We start from the raw sequence: 19,047 nt of genomic DNA, 5'->3' as shown, positions 1-19,047 counted from the left end.
CATGGGTATACTATATCTAAGCAAGGGGTGATTACATGACCTTGCCCCAGCTGAGTGATCAGCCAGTTTTGTCAGTTTGGATGGCCTACCAGGGGTGGCAAAAGATATGCTGCAGCCCCTGGTAGGCCTTGGATTGACCTATGCCCTGGGTACACTGTACAGGGGCTCATAAGGTGACCCAATCCCAATTGGTAATGTACCTAAAGTACATGGTTGTGAATTTAGAGAGCGAACAGCAGGGCTGTGGGTCTGATTAGCAGGCCCACAGCCACATTAAGTCGAAAACCAGTGAAGCAAAAAGTGGGGTCACCATAGGAAAGCAGACCCTACTCTCCTACAGTGAGGCCACACAATCCCTTTTAAGGACAACTCCATTAACCAAAGTGACATGAGTTTTTTTTTTTTTCCTCTCTCTCTCCAAATCGCCAACTAAGAATGTCTCCACCTGCAAACCTTGGAATGTGTCCTCCATAACCTTTCCCAAAATGCATCCTTCTGCATAAGCATTCTACCATGCTTGCTCACTCATAGCAGACTAATGCCCAGCCATAACATCTCATTGCCACACATTCTGCAGCATCCAGTACAAGAGTAAAATTATCTGGCACTGTGCTGGAAAAAAAAGCCAGTGAGGAAAAAATGTCCGTCCAGGATATGGTCTACAGTTTCCTTTGTCACCAACCAATGATGCTGGAACCTCACCAACCACTACAGGGTTGTCGGAACCTGGGAATTCATATAAGTTCATTTTGGCATGGTCCTGCCACCCAATACTATTTCTGCCTTTCTGTGCTACATACACTTTTAGTGTAGGTTTCTTTATCCAGACAAGACACATTAGTTTTGAAGTAGCCAAGCATGTAGATATCATTCTCTCTGAACGTCTTGGGATTAACTTCTGTGGGGAGTAATGTGCAATTAGTGCTCCACGACTCAGGAAATGTGGTGTCTCAGAATGGTGATGGGTGACCCAGAATCTGCTATGACCATCGATGACATTACCAAAGCGACCTTTACATGATGGACTCTCCTCAGGTGTGGACTGATCAGTACAGTCCAATATGTGGACAACATTTGAAGGGTTCTGCGCATATATCCACATTTACACTTACAACCTTCACAGGTTGTTTCACACTCTTGCACGCACTTTGAAAATTATCCTTTTTTGTTTTTTACACAGTAAACCTCTCTTGCCAACAGTAGGACAGCCAGGGAAATTACTGAGATGAGTTTTTGACCCACACCTATGACCTGAACCAAAACATCTTGCCAGTGTTTAAAAAAGGTTCACTTTGGAAAACAATTAGTGATCTCTCGAGCTCTTGACTAATTCAACAACTTCTTGCAAAGTTTGATTCCTGCAACTCAACAATCTTTCCAGAATCTTCCTTGAATAACAGTTAAATACAAACTGGTCACGAATAAGTGTCTAAGTAGGACCAAATTTGCACGTTTTAATTATAACTCTAAGGGCTGTTGCATATTCTTCCAAGTTTTCATCTGGTTGTTGCTTACGCTTGCAGAAGATGACATTCAGGCATAATGATCAGTGGTGGCTGTCACTTAACGGCGGTTGGGGGCATGAAAATACATTTAAAAATAAATCACTAGGCTGCAGGCCAGCTGGTGCAGTCCTCTTCAGTCTATGCCGGGACTCAATGGACAAGAAGCAGGAAGCACACAGGCTCCCAGACTCACCTAACCGATCACAAATCCGCCTTACAGACCCATTTTGATTGGTCTGAGCTCGGTGGTTCGACACTCTGGCATGGAGTGGCAGCCTGTGCATGTTCTCCACCCAGGTTGTGCAATAATTGCTAAATGTGCATGACTGTTTGGCCTGCCAAACTGCCTTGTGTGGTTGGAATGATCACCACTCCTCCCCCCCCCCCCCCCCCCTGCTCCTGTCACGGCTCAGCCCCGTCCCTAACCAGCTGACTGCAATGATACAATGATAATGCAGAATTATCATTTTGTTTTTCCTTTCCTGCTCACAGAGCAGTGGGGAAACGCTCCTCCGGCGTAGCGGAGGAGCCGCCCCTTAATGTTAGGCTTCTGAGAATTATTTTTACATCCTAGTGATAGCCTCCATTTAAACATTCCACTGACCATCTTCAGAAGGCCCTGGTACAGCCGGTAAGCTGTCAAAAACTTGTTGGCCAGAACGGCCAATGCTTCCAAATTAAAAGGCAAATTTGCACACTGGTCTGTACCCATTGGCATCTATGGCAGCCAAAGGAGTGGTTTACCAGATTAAGTTGGAAAAGGAGGTGGCTGAGTAATTTACTGGTGAGTCGCCATGAGAAACATGCAGTAAATGTGCAATTTGGAAAAAAAAAACCTGTACAAAAACAGCCAACATCTCAAATGTAGAGGTAGATAACACAATTCAAATAAATTGAGGACACATCATAGCCTGAAGTGTACCTTAAATGTGCTCCAGTATCTGACAATGGACTCCAGGCAAGACTCAAGACAAACGAAAATACTTTGACCAAAAATGCAGTAATAAAATGTAATGCTGAAACCCTAACACAAGTACCTAAATGAAAATACAAAATCACTGCAGAGTACTGTGACAATGATGAAATGGTATTCCTGTTACTGAGTGTGTAGGCAATCTTTAAATGAAATACCTTGCAATATTACAATTCGTGGCTGGTATGCAGTGATGGAAGAGTCCTTCTCTGAAGAAAAGGTGTGCCCATTACAGAGTGTTAAGGCAGATTGTTGATGAGAATGCTCGTGTGTGGTGATTCAATGACAATCAAGACGAAGTGGTGTGTCTGTTACTGAATGAGAAGGCAGACTGTAGTTCTCCTTCCAAAATAAAAATTGCCACCATGCTACGCGGTGACGTGTGCTGCCGAATAATACATAGAGAATGCACACGAACCAGTTGTGTGAGAGCTCTCATGGCAATGCGCTTGGTGTTCTAAGACAAAGTGGAAAGTGTTGAAAAATGCCAAGTGTTCTTCCAAAGCAACCCTGAGGTTGTGTGGAGTACCAGCAAACCAGGCTACTCTTACCAAAGGATGCCAAATGGCAATGGAGGCACGCCTGTGCTCTTGTCTTGACAGCCTCCTCTGTTATCATGTTGCCCAACAGCAACTAAAGGTTGCAGTTAGTCAGCTGCATGCGTGAGCCCTTATTACAAAGCACAACAGAATGCTTAGTTAAACCATAACAAATGCTAGTAAGTGCGCGCATGCAGAATGCATATGACGTGCCAAACATTCAATCCACTAAACTCTTGGCCTGGGCAAACATGATCTCTCCAGTGTCATACATTGGATGACAGCACACATAGGCCAGGGGGGATAAACCTAATAATGCTTTAGGATGAGACTGAAGAGAGCCAGTCTCTATGCTCTGCCATCAAATTAAATCCACAAATGACAGTAAGTACTTGTATGGCAAATTGGGACAACATGTCCCACAGACAAACTTCTCAAGGAGATCATACAAACTCTTGTTGCAGGATGTGATATGAATATCTAAGCTTCCTTGCAGTTTTTGGGGGACAGTTGAGATTAAGATATACTGTACCAGGTTGTTAATTATCATGCTCTTAAATGTAACTTTTTTTTGGTTATCAAAAAATACCAAAACTTGGACTACACTATTCCGGACAGAAAGCAGTGTACTGAACAGCTTGATGGCCACTGTAGCAAAGAGTGTACTGTTCAACTTTTGTAGGATATGCGCATTACTCTGGTCATGCATAGCTGCTAATTTGTAGTCCGCACAATCCAGATAACACAATTAAGCTGTTAATTGTTCTGCTGCCTTTTGCAAAATGAGTGTGAGCTAAGCGGTCATGTGCATAACAAATTCAAAACTCTCTTGCTGTTTTAATGAGTGGGCCACAGTAGCATGCTTGATAGCAACAAGGTTGCATCTGTTAATTAAAATAAAAAGAACTGTGGGAAGGTTATTGTCCCTTGTGTGGGAAAGAGCAGACTGCATAAAGGTGTAGTTACGTTGGGTTCAATCATGGGGCCAGTAAAAGCAATTGTTTCTGCGATCCTCTGCTAAAGTGACCTTTTTCTGTTTCGCTCACTTGAACTGATTTCTCGATCATGAACGTTCTCCCTCTGTCTCTCTACCCAGGGTCCTTTTATGGATTTTGGAGCCCCAGACAAGACTGCTGTTTTGTGTGAAAGTCTAAGTACATTTTAATATGATCTTACATCATGCAGGCTTGAATTGTTAGAAAATATGTCACTTAATTCAACATTTCTCCCAAATCCTTAAGACATGCACAGCTTCATAGCACGAACAGGCAAAGGGAAACTGTAGTAAGTTGACAGGACTCTTTAGGCAATATAAATTGGCAGGTTTATTGAAGATCAATCATCCGAGTGGAAATGCGTGACTTTCCCTCTGGCTGGTCCGTAAGTAACTGCCAGAGAATGGAACCATCAGCTATCGGGGAATGTAGAACGCACTGAGCACAGTGCTCCACAATCCAAAGCTGACATAGATTACAACATATCCTCTCTTTATTTAAACAAAAGACATGAAATAAAATACTGAAGCATTACTCAAACAAAAGTCAAACATCGTCTGGAAGAATAAAAATTAAGGAAGAACATTTAGGATAAATACATAAAGATGATTAAATATTACAGAAGTCTATTCTCTAACAAATATGCGAAAGTGAGTAACAGATAACCTACCAATGCAAATAGGTGTATCAGTAAGTAAACAGGTTCAGTTATTTACATATGTAATCCTTTAAGTAACCAGGAGGGTAACGATTTCTATAAAGTCTTACCTCCCGGGTAGGTTGACTCACCACAAGGGAATCTACAGGAACAGAAGCATGAGCATCACCTCCTCCCTGTACTACTCTTTGAGGAGCACAGATCTCCTGGGAATTGTAAACAAGGTCACCATCAGACATGGACAAAAACATATTGTCTAAACATTTGTCACCACTCTTGTTCTTAATTAAAACCTCTGAACTCCCATTACCTTCTGCACATACATTTCCCTTCTGGTACAAAGCCACCGGCCTGTAATTCCATTTTTCCCCATTTTCCAACACCACACAATAGGGTAAAGTAAGTTCAACTCTAAAAGGACCTAAATATTTCCTAAACGAAACACCCGGTCTGCCAGAGCATATTTTAATCCAGTCTCCAGGACAAATTCTCTTGTCTAAGTTCCTTTTGTAGCTCACTTTACCATGTGGAGCAATTCGAGACGGACTGGTGGAAAACACATCTTTAGTTACAATGTCCTTGATCCATGTGGGAACCAATTTCGTGTTGGGTGGTCTCCCACGCATCATTTCAAAAGGCGTTTTGTTGGTTACACTAGAGCGATAAGCCCAAACCATGTCATACCATAGAGTCTACGTTGTTACCGCTGGAAATGGCCATTTGGATAACACCTTTAATAAGACGATTGGCTCTCTCAACAATTCCGTTGTATAGGGAAGTACGGCTGTGCTTGATACCGCAAGTGGACACTTTTTTTTTTCATTTCCAGAGATGTTAAATGCCTGCCATTATCTGTTATAAGCACTGAAGGTAGCCCTTCATCTTTCCAAATACCCTTCAAAACATTTATGGTAGTCAAAGTTGTGATATCCTTGGAGAACTTTACTACCAACCATCTTGTGTGAACATCCACAACAACTATGCCAAAACGTAAGTTTTCCTTGAGACTATTCATTGGACCAATGAAATCCATGCATACGGTATGCCAAGGTAAGCCCGGATTAGAGATGTGACCTAAAGATGCTTGTATACCAGTTTTCAAACGCTTATCACTCTCTTTGCAAATTTGACAATTTGTAACATATAAATTCACATCCGCATCCATACCTGGCCACCACCAATTTGTTCTTAACCTCTGTTTTGTGCGAGTTTGTCCCAAATGTCCTTCATGTGCTAGTTTGATTAAGTTTTGTCTCAAAGAAGTCGGAGGAATGAACATGTCCCCCCTCATGATCACAATATCTTCACACACTGACAATTCATCTAGAATTTTAACGAATGGCCTATTGGTGATAGAAACAGTACTCTCCCTTTTACAACCTCTTCTTATCAGGTTCTTAAGTTCTAGCATAGCATTGTCAGTAGACATAGCATTGACCTACACATCCCTACTTAAAGCCTGGGGTTCACACATACTTAAAGCATCTTGAATAAAAGCAACAGCCCCCTCATTTTCTTTTTTCAAAACAGCAACTTTATCAACCATCTCCCAATCAAGCGACAATCTTGAGGCAGTTGGCTTGTATATTTCTCCAACCTTGAATATACTCAATGTTATAGCAAAATTCCTGGAGACGAGAAGCAATCTTGCTAATCCAGCCGGACACTTTGTATCGCCCCCCGGTAACAGCACTCTTATAAGAGGTTTATGATCCGTTTTAAGTGTAAATTTGGTTCCCCATAGATAGGTTCTAAAATATTCACAAGCCCAGGCAGCAGCTAGATTTTCACGTTCTATGACAGAATAATTACTTTCCGATGGGGTCAGAGTTCTTGATGCAAACGCTACGGTTTTCTCCTTACCATTGTGGATCTGAGCTAAAACTGCTCCAAGACCAGTAGCGCTTGCATCCACAGTAAGTACAGATTGTAATTTAGTATCAAAAGGTGTAAGAACCTCTGCACAGCAAATGTCATTTTTTATGTTTTCAAAACAAATCTGTTGAACATTATTCCACGAAAAGCCAACCCCTTTCTTTAAAAGAGATCTTAAATCAGCTGTTTTAGTAGAAAAATCCTTAATAAATTTGGAGTAATATTCGATTAATCCTAAAAAAGATTGCAATTTATCTTTGTCCGATGGAACGGGGGCTAATCGAATAGCATCAAACAGATTTTGTTTGCGCTTCACTCCCTGTTCTGAGATTTCATACCCTAAATAAACCACCTTATCCACTAAGAACTTGCACTTATCCTGCCTAAGAGTTATTCCTGATTCCCTGATCCTGAATAGAGCCTCACGAAGGGTATGGTTATGCTGATCAACTGTGTCCCCAAATATCAAAATATCATCTTGAAAGAAAATGATATTGTTGATCCCTTTAATCAGGACGTTCATCATCCTTTGGAATATACTTGCCGCAGAGCACAATTTAAAGGCATTCTAACACATTGGTAAATGTCCTCCGTGGTAATGAACGCTGTCAAAGACTTAGAATCATCATGTAATCTAATCTGGTGGTAGGCGTTCTTAAGATCCAATTTTAAACAAACTCTCCCACCACTTAATGCCAAAATTAATTTGTTAATGTTAGGGAGGGGAAAGGTATCGACCACCACGTTTTGATTGAGAGACCTGAGGTCAATGCAAAACCTAAATTTGCCATCAGATTTCTCAGTGATAACCACTGGCGAAACCCATAAGGAGCTCTCAACTGGTTCAATCACGCCTGAATCAAGCATATCCTGAAGCATTTTTTTCACCGCTTCCCTGGCTATTAAAGGTGTCCTGCCTGCTGTATGCTGATCTGGGATAGCATTTGGCTTCAAAATTATTTTATGCACATATCCCTTAAAGCAACCCAATTTGTCTTTGAATACATCCTTAGCTTCCTTCAAAATATCTTCCAAAGAAGGATCCTCTACAAGTAATACCTGTGTCGGAGCCCTCGGGTCTATAATAATGGACAAGTCAAATTGATGCATCCATCCCAAAATGGGTGGTCCATCCTTTGCAACATAGACTTTACCGTCTATCGATCTGCCTTTAAATTCAATGGTTGACTTTGTGAAACCTATAAGAACGATGGTTTCTCCCTGATACCCCCCAGGATTGATATCTTTGGGATGTAATTCCCCACCAGGCCAAAGTTTGTCATAAATACATTTGGGAATAATAGTGTACATTGATCCTCAGTCAACCATCAACTCCACAGTTACACCATTAACTCTAAATTCAGCCTTTGGTCGGTTCTTCCTACCAATTTGATCATCAGGATCATCAACACACAAAATCCTATCTACCTGCAAAGACACATCATCAGTATAAACAGGTGTAGTTTCGCTACTATCATCTATAGTTGCAATCCTTTGCTTAAAAGATTTTCTGCACATGTTTGAAAAGTGACCTCTCCGTCCACATTTCAAACAATTCTTGTCGATGGCCAGACATTTATGGTAGTCTGCATTGTGAGCGCCCCCACATCTGTAACATGACCTAAATTGTTGCCTTCCTCTTTGATAATGTACTCTTTGAAAATACTTTCCAGGTTTAGACACCGCTCCAACTTCTGATTCCCCACAAGGTACTAAAGAAGCAATGCTGCCAAAAACGTCTTCTTTTTTGTTCATCTCACGCATACAGTATTGTGAGTGTTCAAGTACTTTTGCTATTTCAATAGCATCTTTCAACGTTGGGTTTTTCGCTGCCCAAAGTCTTTCCTGCGTTTTCCTGCACTTATACTGTACAATAAGTTGGTCTTGTACCATTTCATCTGTCATCGCACCAAACTTGCATTTCAAGGATAGCTCTCTTAGTTTCGATACAAACTCATCTATTGACTGATTTTCTCCTTGCTTATGAGTGTAGAATTGATGACGATTCATAACTATGTTGATTTCTCTTGCAAATCTAGTTTCCAAACGTTTCTTACTTTCCTCAAAGACATTTTCAATGGAATTACCATTAGGTAAGGTTGCAACAGGCAGATACTTAAAAATACGTTGCCCTTCTTTCCCAAGGTTATTCAACAATAAAGCTTTTTTTCCTCTCTGCACTAAATTTGGATCCATCCATTGCATCAATATAGTTCTCAAACATTGGCAGCCAGTCCTCCCACTCTATTGCAAGTGGTCCAGGAGAAGCTAAAAATATAGGTGGGGTAACTATGGTGCTTTGACTAGCCATAACAAAAGGAATGTCAAATAAAGGAAACAAAAAAATGAATGCTTGAGTACCAGTATAATCACTCTTTAAAAGGAAAAAAGAAAAATAAATTGCAAGGTTATGGTAGTAAAATATTTTGTTGCAGATGAAAACCTCTGACCAACAAACTCGTAGGTGGTTGCCATGGAAACTGAATGAAATTAAAATTGACAATATGATCTCAAATCCTTTGAAGTTCCAAAAACTATGAGCACAGTACAGTTAAATAATGAAGTTATAGTGAATTAATACCTCTCAAAAATCTACTTAAATGCGTAAAGTACCTCAAGTAAATGTCGATCTTGATTCTGATCGATATTTTTCTCTTCACCGGAGCTGACTTTGTGAACAAAATGGCTGCTACATCGTGTGTACGTGTTTTCTATGGGGAATCGGCCTTGTTGTAGTAGCGCGTCGAGCGTGGTTTGCGTGATGTTTTTACAGGCGATCGAGCATAAACAACGCAGCAGCGTGTTAGCTCAAGATCTCCCTACGTCACCGTAACCAGCTCGCGCTACACTCCAGCTCGCGCTACACTCCAACTGCCAGATTTTCCAAATACTTCGAAAACGCCGACTTCTGCCAAAACGACGCTACTCACAGTACACGTATCCACAGCCAACAAAGCTCCTTCTATTTTCTGCACTAATCCATGTTCAGAACAACGCTGAACCGACCTTCGTGCTCACGCTTGGTTCCAGCCACTTCCACCTCGGGAATACAACAGCCAGGATGTCGCCAAAATGTAGTAAGTTGACAGGACTCTTTAGTAATATAAATTGTCAGGTTTATTGAAGATCAATCATCCGAGTGGAAATGCGTGGCTCTCCCTCCGGCTGGTCCGTAAGTAACTGCCAGAGAGTGGAACCATCAGCTATCAGGGAATGTAGAACGCACTGAGCACAGTGCTCCACAATCCAAAGCTGACATAGAAGATTACAACAGAAACTTGGGCAGGAAGAAACCATAAACTCAGTAGAGGAGCCAATGTGTTATTATGGAGCTCTTGTTTTGAGAAATCTTTTGGCGTTAGTAGAACACCCAGGAGTGCAACTTGAAAGTTCGAGAATTAGATGTGGGCAAGGGACATTGCAAACATTGCAGCTAGTGTAAGACAAGGGAACCCAAAAGGCTATACTGAAAATAGCAGTTTTCTGAAAGTCAAGTCTTATCCATCAACTGCAGATTGTATATGTAATAAGACGGCCATTTTAATTTTGAACGAGTAGTCGTTCAAATGTTTCAAACAGAGAGGTGGATTTAGCTTCCATTTCCTAGCAGAAAACTATAGTGGGTACGAGGAGGTACAAATCACAAGTTTAATACACGAGGCAAAAAAATCACAGAAGCAAAGTATCAAAATGCTGGAAGGAGAGGGGGTCAAAAGAAGACAATTAGAGGTGAACAAAGTGACCCGTAAATTAGGGCAAGCTCATAGCATTTAAAATGTAAAGGAAACAAGGGGCAATTAGTCCATACCAAGCATGTAGAACTTTCTTGAGGCCTATTCTTTACTGGAATTGTTTGGTCTTTCGTGGTTAAAAATCATAATTTCTGGAACCTAAGCTAACCTTGAAATTTCTCCACCCTCAATAGCCAACCGCAGGTTGTAGTTGGGCGATAGTGATTCAACGAGAAGCTTTTTCTAATAGAGGTTTCTTCTAAGATTGACCCTTCTGTTTAGCAAATAGCCGCCCACTGTCCATTCCACCTTTCATTACAAGATGTAGCCACACAAACATGTCACCTCTTGTTTCATGCTGCCATCCATGTCAGTGTTGTGGGCTACTCTGTATAGGAGAGGGCTCTCATCCTGCTTTATAGTGTTGGGCAATATGTGGGTGCATCAGCTGGAATCTCAAATCATTTAAATATTTAATTCAATTTATAGAAATATGTGGGTGCCTTAACCTAAGTCTTCAAAGTATAGTAACCATGAGTGTATTAGTAAACAAAGACTCTTCATTCTAACCATGTCTGATACTAGTCTTGGTAATTTTACAAGAATCCTTGTCTGGCGTCACATAGTGGCTCATCTATTAATGAAACCAAAAGCTGAGGTAGACACTTTCATCTTTGTAACACACACTTCTGTATTTACTTGTGTCCCTTAAAGAATTTGTAAAATGTTTGGGACCACATATCTTGGGTTTGTATACATTCTGGGGTGGGTGCTCATGTTTCGGACACAAAATGTAACGTGTGGGGAAAGCGTGCACTTTTTCTACGGTAGTCATGCAAAGGGCTGACCACACACAACATGGTACTCCACTAGCCTTGCTAGATGTAATAATAGAACCACCAGGAACTTAGAAGAAACAAATGGTGCATTCTAGCAGTCTGGATGATGGAGACTGGGTTCTACCTTTGAGGGAGCTCTAAAGTGGGCATGTGTACTACAAGAGGCACGTATATAAGGTTGTTTTTTTTTTGGGAAGAATCCCTGTTCGCACTGTCATGTTCTATACCCCTTACACACAATCAAAGTCTAAAAACCTAAGTGCACCTTTTACATATTTATTCATTGTATATACACCTCAAATGGAAATGTAGGGCACGTAACGTAAATGTGACTTACAAGGATGGAATTGCTGATAACGTTCCCTTATAAGTAATTATGCAGCATAAAAAAACAAGGGCTTGATGGTCATCAGCGTCTGAATATCACCATCCTTCTGTACAGCTCACTGACTGCGCAGGTTGTGCTTCGAAAGTCATGGTCCTTCTTTCTTTAGTTCCTTGTAACCTATGGTTTCTGGACCCAACTTGTGTGGGTAGTATTTTTGTTCCAAAGTTCAGGGTTGTTTTTTTCCCAAGTGGCCTCCGAATGCTTCATCACATGCAACGCGTGCATTAATGAACCAATGGTCCAAGCCCCATGAAAGCGGTTACAGGGATAAAGTTTGGCTTCTTTGTGACATTGCTCCGCACACAGCTGAACATGATAACCGCGATTCTCTGGTTAGTCACTAGACTTCCGGTGTAGACTTTAATGAATAGTACAAGACCTCAATAAAGGGACAGACTTTTTTTTATAATCTTCCAGCACTAAAAGTGATTCGATCAGAAGAATGAGCTGACAGGTTGCGGCATGCTGCAGGCTTGTGAGTGATCAGGGCTACACCTGGACATATGACTTTATTCTGGTGGCCTCTGAATGGTTTTCATGGTCATGTGACCACATTCGTTTGCTCACAATGGGACCAGCCAATCACTTTGCTATCGGGTTTCCTTGGAATGTTTAACTATATTGATTCTAAAGCCTGTTCACTTCAGTCAAGGAACACCACAAAATGTATGTTTTCTGCCCATTATCACTGAATGCTGCAAATTAAATTACATTATCACTTGATGGTAGATTGGGGGGCGGGAGGGGGAATGAACATCACTTCCCAGGAAAGCCATACACTTTATGGAAGAACTGGCTGTGTACAGTAGCCACCAGGAAGCTGCTGGATGGGTTAAATATGAATGTTCCACACAGCGACTTGGATTAACCTAAGTATGGGTGTAAAATCCGTTCCGCTAGCGGAATTTGCGGATTTTCGGCAAATTCGCGATCCGCTAATTCTCGCAAATTTGCCGAAAATTTGAAAATTCGCACGCAGCGGATTTTTTTGCTTGGTCGCCCTTGACAAATACAATATTGCGGCGTGCGGCATTCACTTACCGTCATTCAGCGTTTGAAGAGTTGTTTTTCTCCATGTCTGCGTCTGCTGTGCCATTTTGGATCTTGCTGCGGGATCCCGCGGGAGTTTGTCGACCGCGATTACGTCATCGCGGCTTGCCACCTTGCACAGCGGGAGTTTGTCAACGCAAGTACGTCATAAAGGCCCGTGATCACGCATCGCGGGAGTAAACAATTGAGAACACGTAGATGCGGCGGGCAGCAACAGTCTCCCGTTTGCGAAATTGCAAAATTTGCAATTCTGCACAAGAAATCCACCAGCAGGCAGCATAAACCTTCTGAAAATGATGATTTTTATCAGAATAACTCCTCAGGTTGACATTTGCCTTTACTTTTTTTTGCAATGAGTCCATTTTGGCGGGGGTGGGAGGAAGGAAGTGCCCCAGAGTCTCCAACTTCCTGTTCCTGTCCAGCAGGCTCCTCCCAGTGCTTTGTTCATGCCCTGGTTACTTTGATTTGGATCTTGACCTGGAACGATTACTTTTTGTGGATGCTGCTGGATATTTGGATTTGAGGCCTTTTTGACTTTCTTTGGATCACTTTTGGATTAGAAATTTCACAAGTAAGTTTGTTTGGGGCATTACATTTGCTGCAACTACAATTTTGGAACTTTTTCAGAACATTAAATAAAATATATTGTGGGTAGCCAAAGTATCCAGTAGGACCAGGGTTAGTTATGGGTGCATGATACAACTGATTTGTTGAATTTCAACATGCTTTAGGGCATGGATGGCATTGGATTGTGGTGATTTTAGTGTGTTTTTCGATTTTCTTTGGCTGTTGTTGGGGCCTTTTGCCCAGGGGTACTCAGTGGTGCATGGACTGAGTCTTTCTGTGGGGTCTCTTTAATGTAAACATCATGGAGGGCATGGATGGCATTGGATTGTGGTGATTTTTGTGTGTTTTTCGATTTTTTGGCTGTTGTTGGGGCCTTTTGCCCAGGGGTACTCAGTGGTGCATGGACTGAGTCTTTCTGTGGGGTCTCTTTAATGTAAACATCATGGAGGGCATGGATGGCATTGGATTGTGGTGATTTTTGTGTGTTTTTCGATTTTTTGGGGTGTTGATGGGGCATGGCCATGTGGGTGGGGGCCATTTTGAGGACTGGTACAAGCAGGGCGTGGCCATGTGGTGGGGGTCTAGGGGCAATTTTGAAGCCAGGCAGTGTGCTCTGTTGTGCCATAGGCCTGCACCCAGCCTGCCATGCTTTCATCCATTATGCCCAGGGGTACTCAGTGGTGCATGGACTGAGTCTTTCTGTGGGGTCTCTTTATTGTAAACATCATGGAGGGCATGAATGGCATTGGATTGTGGTAATTTTTGTGTTTTCGATTTTTTTGGCTGTTGTTGGGGCCTTTTGCCCAGGGGTCCTCAGTGGTGCATGGACTGAGTCTTTCTGTGGGGTCTCTTTAATGTAAACATCATGGAGGGCATGGAGGGCATTGGATTGCGGTGATTTTTGTGTGTTTTTCGATTTTTTTGGCTATTGTTGGGGCCTTCTGCCCATGGGTACTCAGTGGTGCATGGACTGAGTCGTTCTGTGGGGTCTCTTTAATGTAAACATCATGGAGGGCATGGATGGCATTCGATTGTGGTGATTTTTGTGTGTTTTTCAATTTTGTGGCTGTTGTTGGGGCCTTTTGCTCAGGGGTACTCAGTGGTGCATGGGCTGAGTCTTTCTGTGGGGTCTCTTTAATGTAAACATCATGGAGGGCATGGAGGGCTTTGGATTGTGGTGATTTTTGTGTGTTTTTCGATTTTTTTGGGTGTTGTTGGGGCCTTTTGCCCAGGGGTACTCAGTGGTGCATGGACTGAGTCGTTCTGTGGGGTCTCTTTAATGTAAACATCATGGAGGGCATGGATGGCATTGGATTGTGGTGATTTATGTGTGTTTTTTCAATTTTTTGGCTGTTGTTGGGGCCTTTTGCCCAGGGGTACTCAGTGGTGCATGGACTGAGTCTTTCTGTGGGGTCTCTTTAATGTAAACATCATGGAGGGCATGGATGGCATTGGATTGTGGTGATTTTTGTGTGTTTTTTCAATTTTTTGGCTGTTGTTGGGGCCTTTTGCCCAGGGGTACTCAGTGGTGCATGGACTGAGTCGTTCAGTGGGGTCTCTTTAATGTAAACATCACGGAGGGCATGGATGGCATTGGATTGTGGTGATTTTTGTGTGTTTTTTCAATTTTTTGGCTGTTGTTGGGGCCTTTTGCCCAGGGGTACTCAGTGGTGCATGGACTGAGTCTTTCTGTGGGGTCTCTTTAATGTAAACATCATGGAGGGCATGGATGGCATTGGATTGTGGTGATTTTTGTGTGTTTTTCGATTTTGTGGGGTGTTGATGGGGCATGGCCATGTGGGTGGGGGCCATTTTGAGGACTGGTACAGGCAGGGCCTGGCCATGTGGTGGGGGTCAAGGGGCCATTCTGAAGCCAGGAAGTGTACTTTGTGCCATAGGCCTGAATCCAATGTGCCTTGCTTTCATCCATTATGCCCAGGGTTACTCAGTGGTACATGGGCCTAGACTTTCTGTGGGGTGTCTTGAATGTAAACATCATTGAGGGCATGGATGGCATTGGATTGTGGGGAGTTTTTATGTGTTTTCTGATTTTTTGGGGTGTTGATGGGTCATGGCCATGAGGGTGGAGGCCATTTTGAGGACTGTTACAAGGCATGGCCTGGCCATGTAGGTGGGGGTCTAGGGGCCATTTTGAAGCCAGGCAGTGTGCTTTGTTGTGCCATAGGCCTGTACCCAGTCTGCCATGCTTTCATCCATTATGCCCAGGGGTACTCTGTCAGTGGTGCATTTTATTGGTCTTTCCATTTTGGGGGGTGGGTATAATAAAAATGCTTACTTGCAAACTATTAATTGAAGCGCTACATTTGCAACATTTATTTAACTGATCTTCCTTTGGCTTCGTTTGCTTTTAGGTGCAGAAAGACGAATCATCAGCCTCATCGTTCCTCATCAGTGCCAGGAACAAGTCCTGCTGCGGTGTGTGCAGCACAACGTCACGTGTGGCCACAGACAACTCTGCAACTTGTGCAACTGCGGCCTGCTGTTCTGACATCTGAAGAAGATGGCCCCAAAAAAAGTTGCCCGTAGCTCCTTTAGCAAGAAAGTTGCCAGTAAGGAGCAGAAGAAGCAAGTGGCGCCACTTACCAAGGAGACTGGTGTACCGACCGCCGCATTTTTTGGGGAAAAAAAGTACGCCTGCAGCAGCAGCGGGGTCTGCTGGGGACCAAGCTGGGAGCAGCACCTCCGCTCCATTGGGCTCAGTGCCACCACCACCACGCCAACTTAGGTCCAAGCCCTTGAGGGCTGCAGAGGCAGCCAGTATAGTTGTTCAATTACCATCGACCAGTGATGTTGGCTCATCGCATGAAAGTAGCAGCATCCCTCAATCAACACAGGTTGTTGTAACTCATCTGACGAGTGTTCAACAACCACAGCCGCAACAACAAGCACATGTGCAATACAAGCCCAAGTACATGTGGAAGGAGAGGCAGCGCAAGCAGAGGCGCAAGCAGAGGTGCATGGAGCAGCACAAGTGCCCACAATAGTTGTTCCTCCCGAAGTAGGGGCACATCAGGAAATCGACATTCAAGCCGAGGTATCATCTGAGGAAGCCACTTCTCCTGATGATTCATTGTCTTCCAGATCCCCAGCAAGGAAAAGATCAAGGATGGTGTCTACATCTTTTTCAAGCCCCCTTCCTTCTGATGATATAGATGAAAATTGGGAACCACCAGTGCCGTCGGAGAGTGAGGCACACCATGATCTGACAAAGGTAGCTAAGCGTAAAAGGAAGGTCCCCGAAAGTCTCATAGTTATGGAGTGTGATGATGATGCTGAACAAGAAGTGGCGTATACGCCTGCTGATGAAGACTCTCACGACAACGACGCAGTCATCATAGACGTCACTCCAGCCTCAGCGGGCATGCAGCAAACAGACATTTTTACCCTATCCCGAAATGCTGCTGAGCGTGATGTTGGCGACGTGTCAATGGGACCACCACCAATGCAGTTAACTAGTACACCACCACCTACAGCTTCTATATTTTCTCGCCAGAAGGGACCTCCATCCACCTCGACCTCCATTTCCTCAATTAGTGGTGCTGTAAGTGCACAACGTAGTAAATTTCGGCAACACACATCCTCCACTTCATCTGGCATTAGCATTCCCAGTATCGCCTCCTCCGCCCCCCACAGACATTTGAAGTCCGCAGTTTGGGACTTCTTTAGTGTTAGCCTAACAAGGGAAAACATAGCCATTTGTACCATTTGTAAGGTTCGAGTTAGTCGTGGTATGCTTGGTACCAACTATGGTACCGGAGGCCAGAGAGATCATCTTGAGAGACAGCACACTGTCAAATGGCATGCACACCTAAGGGAGATCAAGGCAGCCCGAATTGCAAGTCAACAAATTGTATCTGTTGATGTTTCATCTGATGATGATGAGGAGGAAGAAGCGTCAAACATTTCTTCAGTTACACCCAGTACCCCTGTCAGCAGCACACCCCCTGCAAGATATATGAGCCACACTAAGAGTGTGGGAAAGAGTGAGACACCAATGCGAAAAAGTTCATCATCACTGAGCGTAACTGGGTCAAAGAAGTCATCATCATCCCGTAAAATGGTCCAGCCCACCATTAGAAGCATGTTGTTTTCAGATGTGCCATTTGAACGCAACCACCCAACGGCGCGTCTGTATAACACTAAGCTGGCTAAAATGCTAGCGCTGGACCTTCTTCCTTTTTCTTTTGTGGAAGGGGTGGGTTTTCTTGAAATGGTGGCAACGCTCTGCCTTAAATGGAAGGGTCCTAGCCGGTTCTATTTTGCCAGTTGCGGTTCCAGCACTACATGAAGATGTGCTGGAGGTGATTGGGGCAGCTTTGCAGAAGAGTGCTGTTCACACTATACATCTGACAACAGACATGTGGACCAGTTGCCAAGCCCTTGATTACATGTGCATCACTGCACATTGGGTCTCTTTTTCAGGGGTTAAAGCAAAGCTAAACGCAGGTGTTGACACGGACAAAGTTTATAAAGCTGCTCGGAAACATGCAACACTAGCCATGTTTGCCATGGAGAAAAATCATACAGGAGAAAACATTTTGCATGAGTTTAACACAAAGGTCTTTCAATGGCTGTACCCAAGAAAACGTATGATTGGTTATGTTTCCACGGATAATGGCGCCAATGTAGTTAAGGCCATGGATAAGGGTAACTATTTCAGAGTGCTGTGTTTGGCGCACTGTATAAACCTGGTTGTTAAAAAATTCTTGAGTGAAGAAAGTCCAGTCTACGAGCTACTGACCACCTGCCGAAGAATGTGCACACATTTCAACCATTCTTTTAAGGCCCGGAAGCAGCTGAGGTGCCTGCAACATGAACTTAAAGTGCCAGTGAAAGCACTCATCCGGGAGGTGGTAACACGTTGGAACTCAACCTTCTACATGCTTGAGCATCTGTATGAGCAGTATGCGGTAGTCGATCAGTATTTCTTTAAACTGGGTACACCTATGATAGACCTGAGGATACAGGTTGAGCAATGGGAGCTAGTTAAAAGCCTGACAGACATGCTTCGTCCTTTTGAGGTCTTCACGCGTGCAGTCAGCAAGGAGGACTGTAATTTGGGAAAAGCTATCCCATTGCGCATGCTAGAGCACCAACTGAAGGCGGTGTCTTCTTGAAAAGACCCACCCAGAACAGCATTACATTTCTGCTACTATTCTGGATCCACGGTACAAAAAGGCAGTGGCAGGCAGAGTATTCTTTCCTTTTGATGACGCAGATGTTACGAAGTACAAGCATTGGCTAGCTGTGTCAGCCACTCGGTTTGAAAGAGAACGGCAGAAAATTGAAGGAAAATGCAGTACATCAGCATCAGCAGGCCATCGGGAGTCAAATAAATCCACTTCTGCATCTGTGGCTTTGGCAGAAGTGAGTGATTTTCCCTCTCAGCCGTTAACGACACCAGCAACCGTATCATCTGCACCAGACACAACAGTAATATTGTGTGAAGAAGAGGATTGGCTAACTCAGCTTGGTTTTGCTTCTCAAAAGGCCCCAGAAAAAAGTAAGCAAAGTGGAGGAAGCCTGGAGAACCTTGAGTCGATGGTGCAGGCCTATCTGAATGACTCAACAGAGGTCTATGTTCATCATGACCCATTGGCGTATTGGCATGGGAAAAGAGATGTGTGGCCAGAGATCACCAACCTGGCTATAAATTACTTGTCTTGCCCACTCGCAAGCGTGTCTTCTTAACGTGTTTTCAGTGCTGCTGGTGGCATTGTAACTTCCAAAAGGACCCACCTCTCGCCCAAAAATGAGGATAGGTTAACAATGATCAAGATGAATCAGCACTTCATACCACCAGATTACAAAATACGAGAATGCACGCAGGAAGAAGACGAGGAGGACACCAACTTAGATGAAGGAAGTTCTTCTCTGTTAACTGACCTACTTCCGTCTGAATTCGC

General features: G+C 43.4%; 1 pseudogene; it reads right to left on the bottom strand.

Moving 5' to 3' along the window:
• Positions 1-11,588: 11,588 nt before the first annotated feature.
• LOC147703729 (cytochrome c oxidase subunit FA4-like) lies at positions 11,589-11,817 on the bottom strand (annotated as a pseudogene).
• Between the last annotated feature and the right edge of the window lie 7,230 nt (positions 11,818-19,047).

The sequence above is a fragment of the Lissotriton vulgaris genome, chromosome 7 (genome assembly GCF_964263255.1).
Source record: "Lissotriton vulgaris chromosome 7, aLisVul1.2, whole genome shotgun sequence".
Lineage (NCBI taxonomy): Eukaryota > Metazoa > Chordata > Amphibia > Caudata > Salamandridae > Lissotriton > Lissotriton vulgaris.
The sequence above is the reverse complement of the archived record's forward strand: the minus strand, read 5'-3'. Positions and strand labels throughout refer to the sequence as shown.